Genomic DNA, 19,633 nt, shown 5'->3' with positions numbered 1-19,633 from the left:
GGTTAAATGTTTTCCTTCTTTTGTATTTAAATTTCTCTTCTAAATTACTGAACATTTCATCCACCTTGATAACTTTATTGTCTTGCTCCTGGATTTGTTTCCTTACTTCATTCATAGGTTTCTTTGTGTCCTCCATGTGAACATTTATCATTTTAAAAGTGAGACTCTGAGATCTTTGTCTCATATTCCAGATATTGCATTATATTTCGTTTCCTGTTATAAAGAACTATGTGCTCATAGGAGTATAATAGTCATTTCCTTCATTTGGATTCTTTATTGTTACATGTGTGGCCACTAGTTAACATGTTTTTTCTAGAATTAATTTGTACCCTTTCCTATTCCTAGTGTTGGTTTGTTTTACTTTATTTGATTTTTCTTAACAAGTTTACTTTGTTTGGATTTATATTTTCTATTATTATTTAGGGAAAAAGCTGACTACGTTAACAGGTATCAATTTTTGATACCAGACACAGTGCTAACCAATAGTGACAGCACATGTGTACTTCATTCATGCACATGACAAGGTTCAGAGCAAGGAACACTAAAGTTCATGACTGACAAAAAAAAAGTTCATGAGGGCTTTTTGATTTTGTTTTTACTTTTTTATTGATCTATGGATATTAATATTTAGCTAAGCAATAGGATGGGATGAAAATATAATGAAAAGAGATAATAAAGTATGAATAATGAAAATCATATGAGCTAGAAATAGGAGAAAGAACATACACAATACCATAAAATAGATACAGAGAAGAAAAGGCAGCCATAAAAGCTTATTCTGGAAAGATACCAACCACAGCAAAGCAACTCAGTAACTTGTGTGTGATATCATAATACAATTAGAAAACAAAACGATGAAATTAAAGAAAGACACTTTAAGCAGTTGATATTTCTTCCTACTTACATTAAGAGCAACCTCTCTTCCCCTAGGTTGCTCTTTGTAGTAGTCTCTGCAGATGAACAGAGGGCTACAAGCCTCAGTAACTAAGATAACTTAAATTAGTAGGTCTCTTGCTCTGAGATACATTTCAGAAGGTGGTCCTTCTTCTGTCTGAACTTCACAGTAGGAAATTCCCTGTCTGTCTGTTAAAACATTCTGTTTAGTGTTTTGGCTATTCTTTCTGGCTGGTTTTCACAGAGGTGGTTACTAATCTGACATCCTACTGGAGTGGGACAGCTCTAAATTTTTTCTTTTATGATATGTGTATATGTTTGTGTGTATGTGTATAAATGAGTGCATGTGTTCTGTGTTTATGTTTATTTGTACATGAGTGAGTGTAGAATGAAGACCATCCCAAATAAGTCATGTGTGATAGCAAGAAAAAGTAAGTCCTAGGATGCCTAAGACCAAGTTTTTGAATGTGCTTGTCCTAGAGAAAGAAATTCATATTCTTTAGTATAGTGCTATTTCTCCTGAGAATATCTGGAAGCAACATGTATTCCTTTCCTAACTCTACAGCTTCCTTTAATGCCAGTCTTCAGAAGTATACAGTTTCAGATACACCTACAGAGCATTTCCCAGAGTATGACCCTGAACCAAGAAACTCACTCCTAAAGCAAAATGACACAGGATAAAACTGGAAAATAAAGAATGATACACTTTCAAAACTGTTGAAATCAATGTGACCATCTTAATCTCTCATAAGGAAGGAAGAAGGGTAAGTGGGTGAAAGCACTGGAGGAAAGGGGAAGAAATCACTGGTGTATGCTGATTAGGTCATCTGTGTTGACTAGTGGGTGTTCATTACAATTAGTTTGTAAACACCCCACCCCCAACTCACACACACACACACACACACACACACACACACACACACCCCACCATGGAAACTGCAACAATTACGTGTTAGAGTCAAGAGCTAAGTATTTTCTCAAATATAACTGACAAGGAAGGAGGGCAGTTTCTATCCTAATATGACTAAAATCATTAAGACAGAAGAGAGAAGTGCAGGCTGACAGGAACAGGATGTAGATCTCTCCTGAGAGACACAGCCAGAATACTGCAAATACATAGGCGAATGCCAGCAGCAAACCACTGAACTGAGAATGGGACCCCCGTTGAAGAATTTAGAGAAAGGACTGAAAGAGCTTGAAGGGCCTTGAGACCCCATATGAACAACAATGTCAAGCAACCAGTGCTTCCTGGGACTAAGCCACCACCCAAAGACTATACATGGACTGATCCTTGGCTCCAACCTCATAGATAGCAATGACTAGTCTAGTAAGAGCACCAGTGGAAGGGGAAGCCCTTGGTCCTGCCAAGACTGAACCCCCAGTGAACATGATTGTTGGTGGGAGGGAGGTAATGGGAGGAGGATGGGGAGGGGAACACCCATATAGAAGGGGAAAGGGAGAGGTCAGGGGGGTGTTGGCCTGGAAACCTGGAAAGGTAATAACAATTGAAATGTAAATAAGAAATACCCAATTTAATATAGGTGGAGGGAAAAAAAAAGAAGAGAGAGTATTTAAGTCTACAGCTGTCTCAATGCTTTGAAATCAAAGGACATATCCCAAAACTGGGTACTTCTACATAATGCTAAGGAAAATCTCCAGACACATTAACCACAAAGACTCTCAATCCTTTGACCCCAGGGAGAAGAAAGGCTTTCATTCTCTCTTTTTTCACACAGCCATCCAATTATCTCAACAGCAGGAAAGGCAGCAGGAAGGGCAGCAGGAAGGGCAGCAGGAAGGGCTGATTCCTCCAGGGGAAACCCCCACTCTCATTTACTGGATAAGGTCAGGCATTTGAGTGAATGTTTTTTCCCTTTGGCAAAGAAAGGGCTATCCCAGCTATTTTTAATATATTTCCTACAATACGCTTTTTGGGACTAAAATTATGATAGGTGGAGAAAAGCAGCTCAATAATATGAATATTTAGACGAAGGGATTCTCTAATCATTTAAGAAAAAATGTTTGTCTAAAAAGAACCTAATTTTATCATAGTATCTCATCTGGAACATCTCTGCAACATTGGTCATGATAGTCATCTTGCTTTCTAAACAAAATTGGTATTTTTTTTAAAAACAAAGAATATATGTTTCAAATATTGCTCATTTCTTGATCACCCTCACACTCTATTTGGCCATAATGTCCAACGTACTAAAGCAAAAATCAATCTTTATAGATATTTTATCTCAAAAATGTACTCTTTGCTTTAAAATGCAGTTTTAAGGTGAAAATATTTTAGCGCATACCACAACACTTAAAATTGATATGGTAGTGCTCTACTACTTTATAAACTTCTATTATATTGAAAAGATAGAAATGATACTAATATGAGTTATCTTAATATGAAACATTTTTATCAAAAGTTAATCTTCCAATATGAATCAATTTGCATGTAACAAAAACCAAAATAGAAAATTCAGTACATTTCAGCGTATCCATTACCTGTTTAGAAGCAAATTTTGACAAATGGTGTTATCCCTGTTATTACTTTGTTTGAAAGATGCTGAAATTTTGCTATACCTTGACATTTAGACCGAGGAAAAGAATTAAAATATTTGTCTATAGTCTTCATAATTTTTAAAGGAATATGATTCCCAAATTGTCAAAAATAAAAATTGTGTTCACTGGATGTTCATAATTACTTCTAATTACAGAAGAACTTAGGGCCATACATAAAATTATTTCCTACAAAATTATGTAACTGTGATGTTTGGGGTATTCTTGATTGTTTTGACATGAATGAAACTGTGCCTTTTTCCAACACAAATTATATACATTAAATGCCCAATTTTCAAGGTGCTTGTATTTGGAAATGTAGCCATTTGTAAGAAAATTAATGAAACATGGAGTCTTAATAGTGACAATATAAATCATTATAACTACTAAGGCCCTTAAAACACATCAGAGAGGTGAAAAGAAAGGGAGAGGGAGAAGGGAAGGGAGAGGTAAAGATGAGAGTGAGGAGGAAGGGGAGAGGGAGAGAGAGAGAGAGAGAGAGAGAGAGAGAGAGAGAGAGAGAGAGAGAGAGAGAGAGAGAGAGAGAGGTTGAAGAGTACTGTACTCCTGGAGAAAGCAAGACTGGAGTTATTTCCTCTTCACTATCTATCCACCAGAATGAAAAGAAAATTGATTTCTGTTGTTTAAGTCACCCAAGCTCTGGTATATTGTGATGACAGCCCTCTCACTGTAACACAACTGCTGATAGATCTGACAGGATTTAGTAACATTAAGAAAGACTTCTAAAAATCATGACTTGGTTATTGACTGTTATACATGAGGAAATTCCTTTCCTTGTTTCCCTTCCATAAACTCCCTATCCCATTCTTCCTCCTTCTTCTTCTATGAGGGTGTTCCCCACCCAACCACCCACTCCTTCCTTCCTCCCCTGAGGAGATTCTTTTAGGGCAAAATATGTATGTGAAGTGTCATAAGTCAAAGATCCCAGGATAAATATGTCTACTGGCAAGGTCATCTTCAGTGCAATATCTACTATGTGAGGAAGGAAACTTCAATGGCCAACAGCAGGATCTACAAATAAAGGACAAACCCTTGAGATGGACACATAGCAAAGGCTCAACACTAAGTATGGATTTAAAAACAAACTTTCAGTGTAAAGACATCATTCACAAAACACCCTTGTTCTGCAACAGATAAAACACTATACATTTCTTAGGAATATAGTGAATTCAGGAAACTCTACAACCATAAATCCATCATTTTCATTCACTAAAGAATTTCTACTGGAAAAAATGATTTATGTACGCAAGATTTGTCACTTAATGACACAATTTAAAGGTTCATGCTAGTGAAATTTATTTTGCTATGGAAAACAGGAGACTATCTCCATCCAACACAATACTCACTGAGCTTAGATGATTATTCACAAGGAGGAATTCAAAATACATTTCTTTTAATTTGAATCTCCTCCTTTCTTACAGAGCAAAGTGTATACAATTGCAAAAAAATATGTATATATATAGAGAGAATTCTCTGGCCACATCCACATCCTCATCCTGCATGAGAGCCCATGACAGACATTTTGAGTAAAACAAATATCACTAAGGATGTATCAAGACATTATTTGAGAACTATACTAAAGAACATGATATTAGATTGAAGAGCAGAAAATCCACAATTTTGCTAAGTTGTAAGGGTGACAGGTAAAGAGATAAACTTCCATCTAATTTCTAACATTAAATGGCACATGTGAGAAAAATCTCTAAATTGTGTGAAGGCTAAAATACCACTTGAATGATATTTAGAGAGGAGTCCTGAAATGGTTTTGATGGTTAAATTTTATCCATTCAAATATGCATATGAGAAAGCACCATTAAAAGTTTAGAACTACTTAATTTCTACAGCTAAATTGTATATTTAACTCCACATGCTCCTTCAAAATTAATTAGCACTAGGCACCAGATCTATGTCAACCTGATCCTTCGGCAGTTGTGTACCATTGTGTATTTCAGCGGATATATGGGCTGTCTGTCCAGTTGATTCAGAGAAGTTGAAGCAGTTTCCCTTATAAGCAACTTTCATCTCATTCTACATCTTGCACATTTTTAATTGGATATTTTATTTATTTAAATTTCAAATGTTATCCCCTTTCCTGGCTTCATCTTCAAAAACTCCCTATTCTATTGCCCCATCCCCTTGATTCTATGAAGGTGGTCCCCCACCAACACACTATCCACTCACCCTTTCCCAACTAACCTGGGGCTTCCAGCCTTCACACGATAAAGGACTTCTCCTAAAATTGATGCCTGATAAGGCTATTCTCTGCTAAATATACAGCTAGAGACATGAAAACCCATTCAAGTCCTTCAGTCTTTTACCTAAATCCTTCATTCGGGACCTTGATCTCAGTCCAACGGTTGACTACCAGACCTCATCTGTATATGTCGTAATCTGGATAAGCCACTCTAGCAAGTACTTCTTGGCATCCACAATAGTGTATGGGTTTGATATCTGTATATGGGCTGGATTACCAAGTGGGGCAGTCTCGGGTTGGCCTTCCTTCAGTCTCCATTCCTCTCTTTTTATTTTTTCCTTTTTTTAAATTGAATTTTCTTACTTACATTTCAACTGTTATACCCGTTCCTGATTTCTTGTTCATAAACACCTTACACCATCACTCCTCCACTTTCTTCTATGAGGGTGTTACCTCAACATCACTTCCTCCCTCCCCTTTCTGAAGTTCCCCTACACTGGCTGATCATGCCTTGGCAAGACCAAGGGGTTCTCCTCCCATTAAAGTCCAACAAGGCCATATTGTGCTATATAGGGGGGTGGAGCCATGGGTCTGCCCATGTTAATTTTTGGATGGTGGTTTAGTCCCTGGAAGCTCTAGCTGGTTGGTTTTGTTGTTCCTATGGGGTTGCAAACCCCTTAAGCTCCTTCAATCATTTTTCTTTTCTTTTTTTTTTTAATTTTTTTTATTAACTTGAGTATTTCTTATTTACATTTCGAGTGTTATTTCCTTTCCCGGTTTCCTGGAAAACATCCCCCTAATCCCTCTCCTTCCCCTTCTTTATGGGTGTTCCCATCCCCATCCTCCCCCCATTACCACGCTGCCCTCAACAATCACGTTCAATGGGGGTTCAGTCTTAGCAAGAACCAGGGCTTCCCCTTCCACTGGTGCTCTTACTAGGATATTCATTGCTACCTATGAGGTCAGAGTCCAGGGTCAGTCCATGTATAGTCTTTAGGTAGTGGCTTAGTCCCTGGAAGCTCTGGTTGCTTGGCATTGTTGTTCATATGGTGTCTCGAGCCCCTTCAAGCTCTTCCAGTTCTTTCTCTGATTCCTTCAACGGAGGTCCCACTCTCAGTTCAGTGGTTTGCTGCTGGCATTTGCCTCTGTATTTGCTGTATTCTGGCTGTGTCTCTCAGGAGAGATCTACATCCGTCTCCTGTCAACCTGCACATCTTTGCTTCATCTATCTTGTCTAATTGTGTGGCTGTATATGTATGGGCCACATGTGGGGCAGGCTCTGAATGGGTGTTCCTTCTGTCTCTGTTTTAATCTTTGACTCTCTATTCCATGCCAAGGGTATTCTTGTTCCTCTTTTAGAGAAGGAGTGTATTTCTTTTTTTTTTTTTTTTTTTTTGTTTTTTGGAGCTGGGAACCGAACCCAGGGCCTTGTGCTTGCTAGGCAAGCGCTCTACCACTGAGCTAAATCCCCAACCCCTTAGAGAAGGAGTGAAGCATTCATATTTTGAACATCCGTCTTGAGTTTCATGTGTTCTATGCATCTAGGGTAATTCAAGCATTTGGGCTAATAGCCACTTATCAATGAGTGCATACCATGTGTGTTTTTCTGTGATTGGGTTACCTCACTCAGGATGATATTTTCCAGTTCAATTCATTTGCCTATAAATTTCATAAAGTCATTGTTCTTGATAGCAGAGTAGTATTCCATTGTGTAGATGTACCACATTTTCTGAATCCATTCCTCTGTTGAAGGGCATCTGGGTTCTTTCCGTCTTCTGGCTATTATAAATAAGGCTGCTATGAACACCGTGGAGCACGTGTCTTTTTTTTATGTTGGGACATCTTTTGTTTATATGCCCAAGAGAGGTATAGCTGGATCGAATAGGTAGTTCAATGTCCAAATTTTTTAGGAACCTCCAGACTGATTTCCAGAATGGTTGCACCAGTCTGCAATCCCACCAACAATGGAGGAGTGTTTCTCTTTCTCCACATCCTCGCCAGCATTTGCTGTCACCTGAGTTTTTGATCTTAGCCATTTTCACTGGTGTGAGGTAAAATCTCAAGGTTGCTTTGATTTGCATTTCCTTTATGACTAAAGATGTTGAACATCTCTTTAGGTGTTTCTCAGCCATTTGGCATTCCTCAGCTGTGAATTCTTTGTATAGTTCTGAACACCATTTTGTAATAGGGTTATTGGTCTCCCTGCCATCTAAGTTCATGCGTTCTTTGTATATTTTGGATATAAGGCCTCTATCTGTTGTAGGATTGGTAAAGATCTTTTCCCAATCTGTTGGTTGCCGTTTTGTCCTAACCACAGTGTCCTTTGCATTACAGAACCTTTGCAGTTTTATGAGATCCCATTTGTCGATTCTTGATATTAGAGCATAAGCCATTGGTGTTTTGTCCAGGAAATTTTTTCCAGTGCCCATGTGTTCGAAATGCTGCTCTAGTTTTTCTTCTATTAGTTTGAGTGTATCTGGTTTGATGTGGAGGTCCTTGATCCGCTTGGGCTTAAGCTTTAAACAGGGTGATAAGCATGGATCAATCTGCATTCTTCTACATTTTGACCTCCAGTTGAACCAGCACCATTTGCTGAAAATGCTATCTTTTTTCCATTGGATGGTTTTGGCTCCTTTGTCAAAAATCAAGTGACCATAGGTGTGTGGGTTCATTTCTGGATCTTCAATTCTGTTCCATTGGTCTATCTGTCTGTCTCTGTACAAATGCCATTCAGTTTTTTATCACTATTGCTCTGTAATACTGCTTGAGTTCAAGGATAGTGATTCCCCCTGAAGTCATTTTATTGCTGAGGATAGTTTTAGTTATCCTGGGTTTTCTGTTATTCCAGATGAATTTGCAAATTGTTCTGTCTACCTCTTTGAAGAATTGGATTGGTATTTTGATGGGGTTTGTATTGAATCTGTAGATCGTTTTTGGTAAAATGGCCATTTTTACTATATTAATCCTGCTAATCCATGAGCATGGGAGATCTTTCCAAATTCTGAGGCCTTCTTCAATTTCTTTCTTCAGAGTCTTAAAGTCCTTATTGTACAGATCTTTCACTTGCTTGGTTAAAGTCACACCGAGGTACTTTATATTATTTGGGTCTATTATGAAGGGTGTTGTTTCCCTAATTTCTTTCTCGGCTTGTTTCTCTTTTGTGTAGAGGAAGGCTACTGATTTATTTGAGTTAATTTTATACCCAGCCACTTTGCTGAAGTTGTTTATCAGCTTTAGTAGTTCTCTGGTGGAACATTGGGGATCACTTAAATATACTATCATATCATCTGCAAATAGTGATATTTTGACTTCTTCTTTACCAATCTGTATCCCTTTACCTCCTTTTGTTGTCTGATTGCTCTGGCTAGGACTTCAAGAACTATATTGAATAAGTAGGGAGAGAGTGGGCAGCCTTTTTGACTTCCTTTTTCCAATCTATATCCCTTTTATCTTCTTTTGTTGTCTGATTACTCTGGCTAGAACTTCAAGAACTATATTGAATAAGTAGGGAGAGAGTGGGCAGCCTTGTCTAGTCCCTGATTTTAGTGGGATTGCTTCAAGTTTCCCTCCATTTAGTTTAATGTTAGCAACTGGTTTGCTGTATATGACATTTACTATGTTAGGTACGGGCTTTGAATTCCCATTCTTTCCAAGACTTTATCATGAAGGGGTGTTGAATTTTGTCAAATGCTTTCTCAGCATCTAATGAAATGATCATGTGGTTTTGTTCTTTCAGTTTATTTATATGATGGATCACATTGATGGTTTTGCATATATTAAACCATCCCTGCATGCCTGGGATGAAGCCTACTTGATCATGGTGGATGATTGTTTTGATGTGCTCTTGGATTCGGTTTGCCAGAATTTCACTGAGTATTTTTGCGTCGATATTCATTAGGGAAATTGGTCTGAAGTTCTCTTTCTTTGTTGGGTCTTTGTGTGGTTTAGGTATAAGAATAATTGTGGCGTCATAGAAGGAATTCGGTAGTGCCCCATCCGTTTCAATTTTGTGGAATAGTTTGGATAGTATTGGTATGAGGTCTTCTATGAAGGTCTGATAGAATTCTGCACTAAACCTGTCTGGACTTGGGGTCTTTTTGGTTGGGAGACCTTTAATGACTGCTTCTATTTCCTTAGGAGTTATGGGGTTGTTTAACTGGTTTATCTGTTCCTGATTTAACTTCAGTACCTGGTAACTGTATAGGAAATTGTCCATTTCCTGGAGATTTTCAAGTTTTGTTGAATATAGGCTTTTATAGTAAGATCAGATGATTTTTTGAATTTCCTCTGATTCTGTAGTTATGTGTCCCTCTTCATTTCTCATTTAGTTAATTTGGACACACTCAATGTGTCCTCTTGTTAGTCTGGCTAAGGGTTTATCTATTTTGTTGTTTTCTCAAAGAACCAATTTTTGGTTCTGTTGATTCTTTCTATGGTCCTTTTTGTTTCTACTTGGTTGATTTCAGCTCTGAGTTTGATTATTTCCTGCCTTCTACTCCTCCTGGGTGTATTTGCTTCTTTTTGCTCTAGAGCTTTTAGGTGCTCTGTCAAGCTGCTGGCATATGCTCTCTCCTGTTCCTTTCTGCAGGCACTCGGAGCTATGAGTTTTTCTCTTAGCACAACTTTCATTGTGTCCCATAAGTTTGGGTATGTTGTACCTTGATTTTCATAAAACTCTAAGAAGTCTTTAATTTCTTTCCTTATTTCTTCCTTGACCATGTTATCTTTGAGTAGAGCATTGTTCAACTTCCCCGTATATGTGGGCATTTTTCCCTTATTGTTATTGAAGAACAGCTTTAGGCCATAGTGGTCTGATAGCATGCATGGGATTATTTCTATCTTTCTGTACCTGTTGAGGCCCGTTTTTTGACCAATTATATGGTCTATTTTGGAGAAAGTACCATGAGGAGCTGAGAAAAATGTATATCCTTTTGCTTTAGGATAGAATGTTCTATAAATATCTGTTAAGTCCATTTGGTTCATGACTTCTCTTAGTTTGTCTACGTCTCTGTTTAATTTCTGTTTCCATAATCTGTCCATTGATGAGATTGGGCTGTTGAAATCTCCTACTATTATTGTGTGAGGGGCATTGTGTGTTTTGAGCTTTAGTAAGGTTTCTTTTATGTATGTAGGTGCCCTTGTATTTGGGGCATAGATATTTAGGATTGAGAGTTCATCTTGGTGGATTTTTGCTTTCATGAATATGAAGTGTCCTTTCTTATCTTTTTTGATGATTTTTAGTTGAAATTTGATTTTATTTGATATTAGAATGGCTACTCCAGCTTGCTTCTTCTGACCATTTGCTAGGAAAGTTGTTTTCCAGCCTTTCACTCTGAGGTAGTGTCTGTCTTTGTCTCTGATGTGTTTCCTGTAGGCAGCAGAATGCAGGGTCCTCGTTGCGTATCCAGTTTGTTAATCTATGTCTTTTTATTGGGGAGTTGAGGCCATTGATATTGAGAGATATTAAGGAATAGTGATTATTGTTTCCCTTTATATTCATATTTGGATGTGAGGTTATGTTTGTGTGCTTTTCTTCTCTTTGTTTTGTTGCCGAGACGATTAGTTTCTTGCTTTTTCTAGGGTGTAGCTTGCCTCCTTATGTTGAGCTTTACCATTTATTATCCTTTGTAGTGCTGGATTTGTAGAAAGATATTGTGTAAATTTGGTTTTGTCATGGAATATCTTGGTTTCTCCATAAATGTTAATTGAGAGTTTTGCAGGACACAGTTACACAATGCAGGGCTGGCATTTGTGTTCTCTTAGGGTCTGTATGACATCTGTCCAGGATCTTCTGGTTTACATAGTCTCTGGTGAAAAGTCTTGTGTGATTCTGATAGGTCTGCCTTCATATGTTTCTTGACCTTTTTCCCTTACTGCTTGTAATATTCCTTCTTTATTTTGTGCATTTGGTGTTTTGACTATTATGTGATGGGAGGAGTTTCTTTTCTGGTCCAATCTATTTGGAGTTCTGTAGGCTTCTTCTATGGTTATGGGTATCTCTTTCTTTAGGTTAGGGGAAGTTTTCTTCTATGATTTGTTGAAGATATTTACTGGTCCTTTGAGCTGGGAGTCTTCACTCTCTTCTATACCTATTATCCTTAGGTTTGATCTTCTCATTGAGTCCTGGATTTCCTGTATGTTTTGGACCAGTAGCTTTTTCCGTTTTACATTATCTTTGACTGTTGAGTCGATGATTTCTATGGAATCTTCTGCTCCTGAGCTTCTCTCTTCTATCTCTTGTATTCTGTTGGTGATGCTTGTATCTACAGCTCCTTGTCTCTTCTTTTGGTTTTTTATATCCAGGGTTTTTTCCATGTGTTCTTTCTTGATTGCTTCTATTTCCATTTTTAATTCTTTCAACTGTTTGATTGTGTTTTCCTGGAATTCTTTCAGGTGTTTTTGTGATTCCTTTCTTTAGGCTTCTACTTGTTTATTTATGTTTTCCTGCTTTTCTCTAAGGGAGTTCTTCATGTCTTTCTTGAATTCCTCTAGCATCATGACCAAATATGATTCTGAATCTAGACCTTGCTTTTCTGTTGTGTTTGGATATTCCGTGTTTGCTTTGGTGGCAGAATTGGGCTCCGATGATGCCATGTAGTCTTGGTTTCTCTTGCTTGGGTTCCTGCGCTTGTCTCTCGCCATCAGATTATCTCTACTGTTACTTTGTTCTGCTATTTCTGACAGTGGCGAGACTGTCCTATAAGCCTTTGTCAGGAGTGCTGTAGACCTGTTTTCCTGCTTTCTTTCAGTCAGTTATGGGAACAGAGTGTTCTGCTTTCTGGCCTGTAGTTTTTCCTATCTATAGGTCTTCAGCTGTTCCTATGGGCCTGTGTCCTGAGTTCACCAGGCAGGACCTGTGGTCCCGAGGCTCAAGTTTGCTCATTGGGTGTTGCTTATGAGCTCTCCATGAGGGCATCAACCAGGAGGACCTGTGTCGCCTTTTCCGGGAGCTTCCGTGCACCAGAGTTCCAGATGGCGTTAGGTGTTTTCCTCAGTAACTCCTCAGGAATCAGTAATGTAGGCAGAGTGTAGTCTCTTCTGGTTTCCCAGGCGTGTCTACCTCTCTGAAGGTTTAGGTCTCCCTCCCATGGGATTTGGGTGCAGAGAACTGTTTATCTCGTCGGTCCCTTCAGTTTCTGGAGGTATCTCAGATGCAGGGTACCTGCTGCTCCTGTGCCCTTATCCAAGGGAACACAGAGGCCATATACAGTTTCCTCTTGGGCCAGGGATGTGGGCAGGGGTGGGCAGTGTTGGTGGTCTCTTTCTCTCTGCAGTCTCAGGAGTGCCCACCTATCCGCGCGGTGAGCTCTCTCTCCCACAGGGTTTGGGAGTAGTTAGCTGCTGCGGGCAGGCAGAGCTGGTTATTTTTGAAGCTGGCAAACCAGCCCAGGGAACACTATTCTCAGTTCAATGGTTGGCTGCAGGCATCTCCCTATGTATTTGTCATGCGTGACTATCTAGGTTTGGTGGCTATATGTATATGGGATGGATCCCCAGGTGGAGTAGTCTCTGGTTGGCCTTTCCTTCAGTCTCTGCTCTGAACTTTGTCTCCATATCTCCTCCTGTGAATATTTTTGTTCCCCCTTCTAAGAAGGACCGAAGCATCCAAACTTCGGTCATCTTTCAGCTTCATGTTGTCTGTAGATTGTACCTTGGGTAATTTGACATTCTGGGCTAATTTCCACTTATCAGTGAGTGCATACCATGTATCTTCTTTTGTGATTGGGTTTCTTCACTGAGGATGATATTTTCTATTTCCGTACACTTGACTATGAATTTCATGAAGTCATTGATTTTAATAGCTGAATAGTACTACATTGTGCAAATGTACCACGTTTTCTTCATCCATTCCTCTTTTGAGGGACATCTAGGTTCTTTTGAGCTTCTGGCTATTATAAATAGGGCTGCTATGAACATAGTAGAGCATTTGTCCCTTTTATAGGTTAGAGCATTTCTGGGTATTTGACCAGAGGTGGTATAGCTTGGTCCTCATGTAATACCATGTCAAATTTTCTGAGGAACATCCAGACTGACTTCCAGAGTGTTTGTACTATCTTGCAATCTCATCAACAATGGAGGAGTGCTCCTCTTTTTCCACATACTTGCCAGGATCGGTTGTCACCTGAGGTTTTTTTATCTTAGCCATTCTGATTGGTGTGAGGTAGAATTTCAGCATTGTTTGGTTTGCATTTCCCTGATAACTAAGAATACTGAATGTTTCTTTAGGTTCTTCTCAGCCATTTGATATGCCTTACTTGACAATTGCCTGTTTAGCTCTCCACACCATTTTTTAAGACAGTTGTATGGTTCTCAGAAGTCTATCTTCTTGAGTTCTTTGTATATTTTGGATATTAGGCCTCTATTTTATGTAGGAGTGGTAAAGATCTTTTCCAAATCTGTTGCTGATTTGTCTTAATGACAGTGTCCTTTGCCTTACAATTTGCTTTGCAATTTTATGAAGTCCCATCTGTTGATACTTGATCTTATATTATAAACCATTGGTGTTCTGTTCAGGAAAATTTCCCAGTGCCATGTGTTTGAGGCTTCCCCAATTTTTCTTCTATTAGTTTGAGTGTATCTGATTTTATGCAGGAGACAAGATCCACTTGGACTTGAACATTGCACAAGGAAATAACATCGGTCGATTTGTATTCTTCTACATGCAGACCACTAGTTGAACTAGCACCATTTGTTGAAAATGCTATCTTTTTTCCCTCTGGATCATTTTAGCTCCTTTGTCAAAGATCAAGTGACCACAGGTGTGTGAGTTTAATTCTATTCTATTCATCTTCTCACCTGTCTCAGTACCAATAACATACAATTTTTTCCACTATTGCTCTGTAAAACTGTGAGTTCAGGGATGGTGATACCCCCAGAAGTTCTTTTACTTTTGAGGATAGTTTTCACTATCATGGGTTTTTGTTTGTTTATTTGTTATTCTAAATGAATTTGGAAATTGCTCTTTCTATTTCGAAGGATAATTGATTTGGAATTTTGATGGGGGTTGCATGTTGCATTGAATCTGTAGATTACCTCTGGCAAGATCATCATTTTTAAAATTTTAGTCAAGCCAATCCATGACCATGGAAGATCTTTTCATCTTCTGATATGTTCTTCAATTTCTTTCTTCAGAGAATTGAAGTTCTTGTCATACAGTCCTTTCACTTCCTTGGTTAGTCACACCAGGTATTTTTATATTATTTTTGATTATTGTGAAGGTGGTCATTTCCCTAATTTCTTTCTCAGCCTGGTTATCCTTTAAGTAGAGGAAGGCTACTGATTTGTTTGAGTTAATTTTATACCCAGCCACTTTGCTGAAGTTGTTTATCAGGCTTAGTAGTTCTCTGGTGGGACTTTTGGGGTCACTTATGTACACTATCATATCATCTGCATATAGTGATATTTTGACTTCTTCCTTTCCAAATTGTATCCTTTCGATGTCCTTTTATTTTCTGATTGCTCTGGCTAGGACTTAGAGTAGTATATTGAATAAGTAGGAAGAGAGTGGCAGCCTTGTCTAGTCCCCGATTTTAGTGGGATTGCTTCAAGTTTTTCTCCATTTAGTTTGATGTTGGCTACTGGTTTGCTGTATATTACTTTTACTGTGTTTAGGTATGGGCCTTGAACTGATCTTTCCAAGACTTTTATCATGAAGGGGTGTTGAATTTTGTCAAATGCTTTCTTTGTATCTAATAAGATGATCATGTAGTTTTCTTCTTCTTTGACTTTGGTTATAGAGTGGAACATGTTGATGGATTTCTTCATATTAAACTATAACTCTATTCACGAGTAGAAGCCTTCTTAATCATGGTGGGTGATTATTTTGACATATTCTTGGAATTTTTTTGTGAGAATTTTATTGGGAATTTTTGTTGAATTTTCTGAGGAAACACCAGACTGTCTTCCACAATGGTTGTACCAGCTTGCAATCCAAACAATGCAGGAGTGTTCCTATTTCTCCAAAGCCTTGCCTGCATCTGTTGTCATCTGAGTTTTTGATCTTAGCCATTCTGACTGGTGTGAGGTGGAATCTCAGGGCTGTTTTGATTTGAATTTCTCTTATGACTAATATGTTGAATATTTCTTTAGTTGCTTCTTGGCCATTGCATGTTCCTCAGTTAAGAATTCTTTGTTTAGTTCTGTACCCCATTTTTTAACAGTTATTTGTTTTTCTGGAGTTTAACATCTTGAGTTTTCTTATATATATTAGATATAAACCCTCTATCTGATGTAGGTAAAGATATTTTTTCAATCTGTTTGTTGTCATTTTGTCCTATTGATAGTGTACTTTGCCTTACAGAAGCTCTTCAACTTTGCGAGGTCCCATTTGTGGATTGTTGATTTTAGAGCATAAACCATTGGTGTTCTGTTCAAGAATTTTGCCCTTATGCTTATGTGTTTGAGGCCCTTCCCCAGTTACTATTCTATTTCAGTGTATCTGGTGTTAGGTGGGGGTCCTTGATTCAGTTGTACTTGAGATTTGAGAGGAAAGAAATGATTCGATTTGCATTCTTCCACATGCTGACATCTCGTTGAACCAGCACTGTTTGTTGAAAATTCTTTTTTTCCATTGGATGACTTTAGCTCCTATTTCACAGTATGTGGTTTCATTTCTGGGCCTTCAATTCTATTACATTTATCTACCTGCCTGTCTCTTTATAAATAACATACAGTTTTTCATCACTGTTGCTCTGTATTACAGGAAGATGTTAGGGATGGTGATTCCCCCAGAAGTTTTTTTATTATTAAGAGTACTTTTCCTCATACTGGGTTTTTTGATATTTTAAATGAATTTGCAAAATTCTATTTATAACTCTGGGAAGAATTGACATGAAATTTTATGAAGATTGCAATGAATCTGTAGATTGCTTTCAGCAAGATGGCCATTTTTAAAATATTAATCTTGCCAATCCAGAGCATGGGAAATCTTTCCATCTTCTGAGATTTCTAACTTCACAAACTTGAAGTTCCTATCATACAGGTCTTTTACTTGCTCAGTTAGAGTCTCAACAGGTATTTAATATTATTTGTGACTATTGTAAAGGGTGTGGTTTCACTAATTTTTTATCAGTCTGTATATCTTTGAGTAGAGAAGGCTACTGATTTGTTTGAGTCAATTTTATATCCAGCCACAGGGATGAAGTTGTTTATCAGGTTTAGGAATTCTCTGGTGCAGTTTTTAGGGTAACTTAAGTATGCTATCATGTCATTTGCAAGTAGAGATATTTTGACTTTGAATAATATATTGAATAGGTAGGGAGACAGTAGGCAGCCTTGTTTAGTCCCTGATTTTAGTGGGATTGCTTCAAGTTTTTTCCATTTAGTTTGGTGGTAGCTACAGTTTGCTGTATATTGCTTTTACCATGTTTAGATATGGGCCTTGATTTCCTGATCTTTCTAAGTCTTTTACCATGAAGGCATGCTGAATTTTGTTAAATGCTTTCTACACATCTAATGAGAAGATCATGCCATTCTTTTTCTTTCTGCTTGTTTATATAGTGGATTACATTGATGGATTTCCTTATATTGAACCATCCCTGCATTCCTGGAATGATGCCTAGTTGATCATGTTGAATCATCATTTTGACGTGTTCTTGGATTTGTTTGTGAAAATTTTATTCAGTATTTTTGCATCAATATTCATAAGGAAAATTGACCTGAACATCTCCTTCTTTGTTGGTTCAGTGTGTGTTTTATATATAAGAATAATTGTGGCCTCATAGAACATATTTCATAGTGTGCCTTCTGTTTCCATTCTGTGGAATACTTTGAAGGGTATTGGTATTAGGTCTTCTTTGATGGTCTGATAGAATTTTGCACTAAATATCTGGTCCTGCGCTTTCTATTTCTTTTGGGGCTATGAGATTGTTTAGATAGTTTATCTGATCCTGATTTAACTTTGGTAACTGGTACATGTCAAAAATTTACCCATTTTGTTCAGATTTTCCGGTTTTGTTGAGTATAGACTTTTGTAGTAGGATCTGATAGTTCTGTTTTTTTTTTTTTTATATCCTTGGTTTCTGTTATGTCTACCTTTTTATTTATGATTTTGTTGATTCGCATACTGTCTCTGTGCCTTCTGGTTAGCCTGGCTAATGGTTTAGCTATATTTTTTATTTTCTCTATGAACCACCTCCTGATTTAGTTGATTCATTGTATAGTTCTCTTTGTTTCTACTTGGTTGATTTTAGGCCTGAGTTTGATTAGTTCGTGCTGTCTACTCCTCGTGGGTGTATTTGCTTCCTTTTGTTTTAAAGCTTTCAGATGTGATGTTAAGCTGCTAGCATATGACCTCTCCAATTTCATTTGGAGGAACCCAGATCTATGTTTTTTTTTTTCTCTCATCACTGCTTTCACTGTTTCCCGTAAGTTTGGGACTGTTGTACCATCATTTGAAATTAAATTCTAAAAAGTCTTTAATTTCTTTATTTCTTCCCTGACCAAGTTATCATTTTATAGAGAGTTGTTCAGCTTCCATGTGAATGTAGGCTCTCTGTTGTTGTTGTTGTTATTGAAGACCAGACTTAGTCCATGATGATCTGATAGGATGCATGGGATTATGTCATACTCTTGCATCTGTTGAGGTCTATTTTCTGATTGTATGGTCAATTTTGGAGAAGGTATCATGAGGTACTGAGAAGAAGGTATATTCTTTGTTTTATTTTTCCTTATTTCATTAATTTTTACTATTTTTGTTTTATACACATACACAGTGTGCGTGTGTGTGTGTGTGTGTTGTGTGTGTGTGTTGAATATTTTCTGTATTTACATTTCAAATGTTATCCCATTTCCTGATTCGTCCTTTCCCATTCCTCTCATCCTGTTTCTATAAAGGATGTTTTCCCTCCCTCCCACCCACTCCCACCTCACAACTCTGGGCTTCCCTACACAGGGGAATCCACTCTTCAGAGAACCAAGTGGTTCTTCTCCTGTTGATTCCTGACAATGCCATCCTGTGCTATATATGAGGCTGGAGCCATGGGTCACTACATGTGTACTCTTTCGTTTGTGGTTTAGTCCCTGGTATCTCTGGAATATCTGGTTGGTTAATCTAGGATGAAATGAATATATATTTATGTTGAAGTCTTCCACCATTATTGTGTGAGGTGCAATGTGTACCTTGAGCTTTACTAATGTTTCTTTAATGAATGGGGTGCCTTTGCCTTAGGAGTGTAGATATTGAGAATTGAAAGTTCTTCTCTGTAGATTATTCCTTTGATGAGTATGAAGTTTCCTTCCCTATCTTTTTGATAACTTTTAGTTAAAAGTTGATTTTATTTGATGTTAGAATGGCTATTCCAGCTTGTTCCTTGGGACCATTTGCTTAGAAAAAAATTTTTAGCCTTTTACTCTGTGGTAGTGTTTGTCTTTGAAACAGAGGTGAATTTCCTGTATGCAGCAAAATCCTGGGTGTTGCTTTTGTATGCATTCTGTTAGTTTATGTTTTTATTGTGGGATTGAGCTCATTAATGTTAAGAGATATTAAGGAGCAGTGATTGTTGTTTCGTGTTATTTTTGTTGTTAAAGGTCGAATTATCTTTTTGCCTCTATCTTCTTTTGAGATTATTTGAAGGAAGATCAATTTCTTGCTGTTGCTTTTTCTAAAGTGTAGTTCCCTTCCTTGAGTAGGTGTTTTCTGTCTATCATCCTTTGTAGGGCTGGATTTGTGGAAAGATATTATCTAAATATGCTTTTATCATCAAATATCTTGGTTTCTCCATCTATTGTAATTGTGAATTTTGATGGGTATAGTAGTTTACACTGGCATTTGTATTCTCATATTGTCTGTATGACATCTTCCCAGGATCTTCTGCCTTTCAGAGTGTCTAGTGAGAAGTTTGTTATATTTCTGATAGGTCTGCCTTTATATGTTTCTTGACCTTTTCCTTTTACTGCTTTTAACATTTTTCTTTGTTTTGTGCTCTTGGTGTTTTAATTATTACGTGATGAGTAGAATTTCATTTCTTGTCT

The sequence above is a fragment of the Rattus norvegicus genome, chromosome 5, assembly GCF_021556685.1.
Source record: "Rattus norvegicus strain SHRSP/BbbUtx chromosome 5, alternate assembly SHRSP_T2T, whole genome shotgun sequence".
NCBI lineage: Eukaryota > Metazoa > Chordata > Mammalia > Rodentia > Muridae > Rattus > Rattus norvegicus.
The sequence above is the reverse complement of the archived record's forward strand: the minus strand, read 5'-3'. Positions refer to the sequence as shown.